At 33.6% G+C, this 7,328-nt stretch overlaps 1 long non-coding RNA gene across 2 annotated transcripts; it reads left to right on the forward strand.

Moving 5' to 3' along the window:
- Nucleotides 1-191: 191 nt before the first annotated feature.
- On the forward strand, nt 192-4,077 carry LOC147484540 (uncharacterized). 2 transcript variants are annotated; one of them, XR_015205155.1, is made up of 6 exons: nt 192-455; nt 891-1,335; nt 1,514-1,862; nt 2,633-2,854; nt 3,051-3,182; nt 3,483-4,077. It is a non-coding gene; the product is annotated as an uncharacterized LOC147484540 (long non-coding RNA). The 2 variants fall into 2 exon arrangements; XR_015205156.1 differs by lacking the exon at nt 192-455 and adding an exon at nt 469-799.
- Nucleotides 4,078-7,328: the final 3,251 nt, after the last annotated feature.

Below are 7,328 nucleotides of genomic sequence, written 5' to 3' on the forward strand. Positions count from 1 at the left end.
CAAGATTATATAGTAATTTAAGGGCGTATGTGTAAATTCAAGTCGGAAATCAACTATACGCACCTATTCAATTGTTCGCCACTTACCCATCATTGATTGCCCAAATAATTACCATTTATACCAAAATTAAATACGAGAAAACCAAATTGTCTCTTTTCTTCTTTCTTTTCATCTTCTTCTTATGCCCAATTTCTCTCTCCCAAATCTCCCATCATTTGCTCTCTCTTAGAAAAACTAAAACTGAAAGAAAAAAAAAAACAAAAACAAACAAACATATATCCCTGATTGTCTCTCTACTGCCGATCCTTTCACTATCGTTGAAGTAGCAAAAACTGAAGCTTATTGAAATGGCAAGATTAGCAAGGTTGGGATTTACAGAGTTATGGTTGCTGATAGTACTTGTCGCAGATATGGCAAACATCTTGAAGTCTTGGGTTACTACGATCCATTAACAGGTACCACTCAAATTTTATCTTTCATTTTTATTAGTATCCATTTGTTCATTTTGTAATTTAGTTCTTACCCATTGTTTCAGTTTTATTCGTGCCTATTAATGTTCTTATTTGATCAATAACTTTGTCAATACAAAAGATGTTTTGAGTTGTTGATGCTTAGCATGCTTCATTGGAGGATATAATAGCATTTATAATTTTACTGTTGAGAAGAAATTATGTAGAGACTTCATTGTTGCAACTGTACAATGCATTTTCTTATGAAATTCCGACTACATACCACTGAATCCCGAAATGGAGGGAATCTTTGACAACTATTCTGTGAAGCGCCAACTTATTAACTCTGGGTTTGTGAAACATATCGCTTGGAATTTTACAACTATGTGTATGTACCATACTACTATGAATGTGTAATAACTATTTTGGTTTATTTTGCAGCCCTGTTATTGCTTCCCAGTTGCTACTTGTGGATGAAGTAATTTGTTCTGGGCGAAACATGAGGAAACTAACTTAGGATCCTCAGTGTGTTTTCGCTACAAATTTTGTCTTCCTGCAAGGATTTGATTTCCTCACTCTAATATAAGATTCGGGATCAGGTGAGTCTGTGAAATCTCTCAAAGGGTTGAGAAGATAACTATATAGGCTGTGGTTAGGGTGATTAGAAACGAAAACAAGAAGTGCACACCTTTCGGACCGGCTTTCGGTGATCCAGAAAATTCCGGGATTAATTTTGGCGAGTCTAACACTTCTGCTGAAATTGATTTAGCCAACCACTTTATCATGATATTATTAGGGATGATGTCAAACCGAAACCTCTGCAGCGTCATGCGCTCATTGTATGCTGATTTCTCCTTGGTGGTAGGGATTTGACGGCATGTGCAAGGTATGGTTTTGCGCACTCAAGCTCTTAAGTTAACCAATTTGGGTTACTTTCTTTGATTATAACTACATTACATTTCTTCCGTGTCTCGCAGTTATTAGTTTTTAGGTTATATTTAGTGATATATTCTTTGACCTGTTAATGTGACAAATTTCAAATCATTTGTTGTTACCAATTTCAGATACCGCGAGGTGGATGACATCCACTAGCAGCAACAACAACAGCCCAATGTGTGGTGGCAGCATCAACGATTCAATCCGCAACGGCCACGCCAAGTAAATATGTACCAGCAACTGTAAGGTAATGACAGTGGGATAGGCCGAGGTCGGGGAGCAAGCGGAAGAGGGGGTGGGTCGGCGTGGTCAAAATAGTTTAATGAAGAAGAAAGATTATAACACCCGCGCTATCAAGCCATGCCCCTATCTTAAACCCTTCTACGTACAAGCAGACGAGACTCGGCTAAGGATGGTGGATCGATCAGCTGCGTCTCGGGGTTATTTCCACATCATGGGTACTCCATCAAACAGAAGGTGATTTCCTTTTAGCTTTGCATTTACGTTGACACTATGACAGCTCAGCTATATGTTTTGAAAGTGTTGGAGTAAGCACCTGCTTTTATTGTTTTTCAGGGACTACCACTTAAAAAGAATGTCAGTTATACATGTCGTCTTAGGTTCGGATTCAACCTGTATGGGTCATTTAGTTTCCAGTAGGACTATCATTCGATCTCAAGTCAGTCATAAAGCTTCAGGATGTTTAAGCTGGGTTTTTTTTATATTTTGCATGAAACAGCTACATTTTGGTCGTACCAACAGTGGTTTGTTAAGGGGCAAATACAAGTACATTGCCTCTAAAGACATCCACTTTTGGCACTACAAAGTGACAATGTGGTCGCCCAAGTTGAATAAGGCAAGCCTAACAATAAAGACCAGACAATGGTGAAAAATACAGGCACACAAACTAATTAACCCCAGTTCATTGTTCACATAAGCCTGCAGCTTTAACTATCAATTTTATACCTACAACTTTCCCCAAGTGTCAAGGGATGGTCAAGCAACATTTACAACCAGCATGCCTACACTTTCCCTCTACAACAGAAATAACTTTGAAACACTGATCCCGCACTCCGTTAAATTCTTTATCATTTCCTATATAAGTTACAGCTCTTAATGCATATGTATCTACTCCATGCAGTTTCTATTGCTTCTTACATGCGCATCCACATTTTTTTACCTGATTATTTATATCAACAATTGTCCTTCCACATAGTAGTTGTCCATTTACAGCTTTGCTTGTGTAGGTTTAATATGGTGGAAAGCTGACCAGTTTTGGCTATATATGTAAAATGAAACTCCTTTTGCAATAGCCATCCCCTTGCAGAACTACAATGACAATGTTCTCAAATTCCTCTAATGCCTCAAATACTTGATATGTTGCAAGCATTAATTTCAAAAGCTGATTGCGAACAAGGCCGTCAAACCTATTCGTTTCGATGCAGCTGAAACAATGCCTAATATCTTAGGTAGGCACAATTTATTTTATTCCAATCATTGCCAAGGATCTATCTACTTAGACTGCTCTCAATCAGCAGTTGAGCTACTTCCCCAATGCTGTTATAGCTGCTGTAAGACCCGTTTCTTATTAATTGTAATGTATATAAATTGTTTTTATCAGGCACTGATTTAACAATGTTTTTCTTTGGGTTATACAAATAATAGGTCGCTTCTCACTTCCTCTCAAGATTCAAGCGGGCTGGATTGGAATGCAACCTCAAGTGTGCACCCATGCATATAGCAAATCCAAACTTCAGTGACGGCTGTCTTTGAACGAGCTGCACCCTATAGCAAGAGGTTAGTCTAATGATGTGTCAGTATATATTTCACATATATTCACTAACGCAACCAAAGGAAACAAACTAATCGATAATTTTATTGAATTGACAATATATATGTTTGCCTTTTCGTATTTTATATATGTTCTTAGTCCGGATATGCCAATGCTAGACATTCAATAAAATTGTTAAACATCAAGGAACGTAAATACGTACTAGAATTGACAAAATAACAATTGCTTTTCACCCTCCAATTTTTTGGATACACACATACTTAGCTTAATGTCTTTTTGATTTGATGTTTAAATTTAATTTGCAGGTAATTCTGACAAGCTAACCAATACGTTACGTCAATTGGGTTGAAGGTCGAAACAATTCCATCATGAAATCTCACATACATCAAACTACTTACTCTTTTTCAACAAAACAATTAGGCAAAATCTGATGGAACCGACGATGAACGATTTCATGATACTGGCCCATGCCGAATCAATATGAGATTTTCTGCAATGGTGGATGGGAATAAGCGGGACTAACCTTCCCAACATAGTGTGCCATTTTTTCCCTTTTGAATTCATGTAAGTTATCTCGAACAATGGAAGCCGAGTAACTATTATGGCCAACTCAGTCTAATAAAAACTAAGTACTTGACTCTGCTCAAGTTCTCATAAGGCGTGCGGTATTGTCTTCTTTAAAAGTGTTCCAATTGTACTCATATCTGCAAATTAAATGGGCTTAACACTTGATCCAATCAATCAAATTTATTTATTTAATAGAAATTACTTATTTACCATTAAGATAAATTCAGAAGGATGCATCAATTATGATTCTCTGAATCAAATTTGCTTCCACTTCTAAAGGCGACCCTAATATATGATGTACGCACACAATAACATTTGCAGAAACTAACTTCATTGGAGACTTCAATACCCTCACAATTTTTTGTTGCAATACAAATGGGTGTGCTGCATCAAGAATGCTCTAACACTAAGCACCTTTTTAATAGCTCCTCACATGTGTCAGTGCTACTTTAAGCTAAGCATATCCTAAGTTCCTATTTGGAGATTCTTCCATATCTAATCCCAGACTATTTGGATATTCATACATGCCCTTAGGCAATATTAATTTATACATTACTATGAATCCTAAGATGCAACATCAAAATGACTTTTTATATGTTCTAATCAACACTCTTCTTTATAAACTCTATAAATAGCGTCACCCTCTTGCTATGCTCTAATCAACACTCTGCTCTATCATCTCTATTAGTATAGTACACCCACCTATAATGCTTTAGCAAATTAAAAATTTTGTGTCATTACCATTTTCACTTAAGTGATTCTATATTTGAACTCCCTTAGCTACATCTGCTCTTGATTTGACACAAACAATGCAAATTGCTTTATCTCCTTATTTAGATAGATTACCTATTACATGGCCAAGTACAGACACTTTACTATCGTTCCATTTTTTGTTCTGTAAAGAGATACCATCCCAATTAAAACTGATATTTTCAAGTGTGCAATGTTGGATATTATTGTGGGTTAGGTGTTACCTAATCTTTTTCATGGTGTTTAATATTATTAATCATTTCTCTATATCCCATTGACTTATAGAAAACCGTTTCAAGTGTGCAATGTTGGATATTATTGTGGATTAGGTGTTAACTAATCTTTTTCATGGTGTTTAATATTATCAATCATTTCTCTATATCCCATTGACATATATTACTCAAGACTACCTCTCCAGTTCAGGCTCATCGAGCGTGCCCAATTTACCTAAGGGTTGGATATTGATTTCAGTGAATATCGTTACATAGATATTTTTGATGCACTAACCTTTTATATTTATCATTTGCAACGTGCACTTGCTAGGATGAGAGGCTCAAAGTACATGTTATTTGGAGCTATACTTTAAAGTTTATTGCTTAGGTATGTCTGGAAATCAAATAAGAATGGAGTTCCATTCAATTCAAAATTTAAACGGCCGCCAATGTGTCTGTTCAGACATAATGTCAATCGTAAGTGTACTCACCCAAATTATGTTTACACTTTTCGGTAAGTTTTGTTTAACATCGCGTGCATAGCACGTGCATCTTGCTAGTATATTATAGCTATACCCTCTTGGCTCTATTTTTCAAGGCTTCATAGAGTCTCCAATTTGTTGTAAACTCTAATACTAATTACAAAAAAAAAAAAAAAAAAAAAATCCAAATCCTTAGATATATATTATAGTTATACCCTCACCAATCTATTTTTTGGAACACTCACAGAGACTTCAGATTTTTCTAAACTCTATTACTAATTACGAACAAGTAGGATATAAATAAATAATCAATCCCATCTAGAGTTTCAGAGAGTCTCCAACTTTTCCATTGCTAAAAACAATATCTTAGCCAAAAACGATTTTCCTAAAACTTTTACGCCATAAGGAATAGTTTTCACACTAACCTCAGGTGAAGTTTAACATAATAAAGTTCTAGAAAATGACAATGAAACTATGAAAGAACAAATGAAAAAATAAATTGAGTTGCTTGAACATTTACTTTATGCATTTGTTAACCACACATGTGAATGAGAAAAATGAAAAAAAAAAAAAAAAAAAAATCATAAAATAAATAAAATAATGCGGATGTACACCCAAAACAAATAAAATTGTATTGTATACACTATATATATAAGCCTAACAAATAAAGTTGGATCAATTTGATGTGTCATCCACTGTGGGATTTAGACATTTAGTCATAGTTAAGGATTTCAAAAATTACAATTCCAAAGAATAATAATTACGACATATTCAAATTAAATTTCTGCATTTTATAATTTCCAATTTTAGTGGAATAACGATATTCAATTAAAGCGGACGTTGGCTTAAATAAATTATATAACTATTGATTTAATTAAAGTGGACGTTAGGCTTAAATAAATTATATACCAAACCAAACCAAAACAAAACAAATTACATGTGGAAAACTAAATTATACAAAAAATAATATCACAAAATATATAATAGAAAATTAAAAAAAATAAAATAACGGCAAACCAATAATGACAAATATTTTAAAAAATATATAATACTGCATGAAACTAACGTCAAAGAACAATTAACGGGAAACATAAAACTAGATGCAAATGCATCAAACTAACCTCAAATAATATTTAATGGGAAATCGAAAATTTGATGCACATGCAAGTATTAAACTAATCTTAAAAAGTAATTAATGGACAATCGGAATATGGATATAACTGCATTAAACTAACCTCAAAGAATAATTAACGGTAAATCAAAACTTGGATGTAAATACATTGAACTAACATCAAAAAATAATTGTCGGGAAATCGGAAACTGAATGCAAATGTATTGAAATAACCCTCAGAGATTAAATTAATGGGAAATTGGAAAATGGATACAACTATATTGAACTAACCTAAAAAAAAATTAACAATTTAAACTGGTTGCAAATGCGTGAAACTAATCTTAAAAAATAATTAACAGAAAATTAGAAATCGGATGCAACTACACTGAACTAATTTCAAAAAATAAATTTGATGCAAATGTATTGAACTAATCTCAAGAAATAATTAACGACAAATCAGAAACTAAATGCAAATTCATTGAACTAATCTCAAACAATAATTAACGGGAAATCAGAAACTAGATGCAAATGCAATCTCATTGAATAATAAACGAGAAATCGGAAACTGGATGCAAATGTATTAAACTAATCTCAAAGAATGATTAACGAGAAATCGGAAACTGGATGCAAATGCATTGAACTGACCTCAAAAAACAATTAACAGGAAATTAGAAATTGGATGCAAATGCATTGAACTAACTGCAAAGAATAATTAACAAGAAATCGGAAACTGGATGCAACTGCATTAAACTAACCTCAAAAAATAAATAACAGAAAAATCAGAAACTGGATGCAAATGCATTGAACAAACCTCAAAATATAGTTGTGTTATATGTTGTGGGAATATCTCGATAAGTATATATAGTTTTGCATTTAAAACGGTATTTATCTTATCTGTTTTCTTATGATTAGAACACCTTGCTATTCGAAAGTAGCATCAATATGAATTTCGACTTATTAGACAATCTCACAAAAACTTCAATCAAACCTCTATTATTAATTAAATAACAAAATAAAGTTGAAAGGTTT

This window comes from Coptis chinensis, chromosome 8 (assembly GCF_015680905.1).
Source record: "Coptis chinensis isolate HL-2020 chromosome 8, ASM1568090v1, whole genome shotgun sequence".
NCBI lineage: Eukaryota > Viridiplantae > Streptophyta > Magnoliopsida > Ranunculales > Ranunculaceae > Coptis > Coptis chinensis.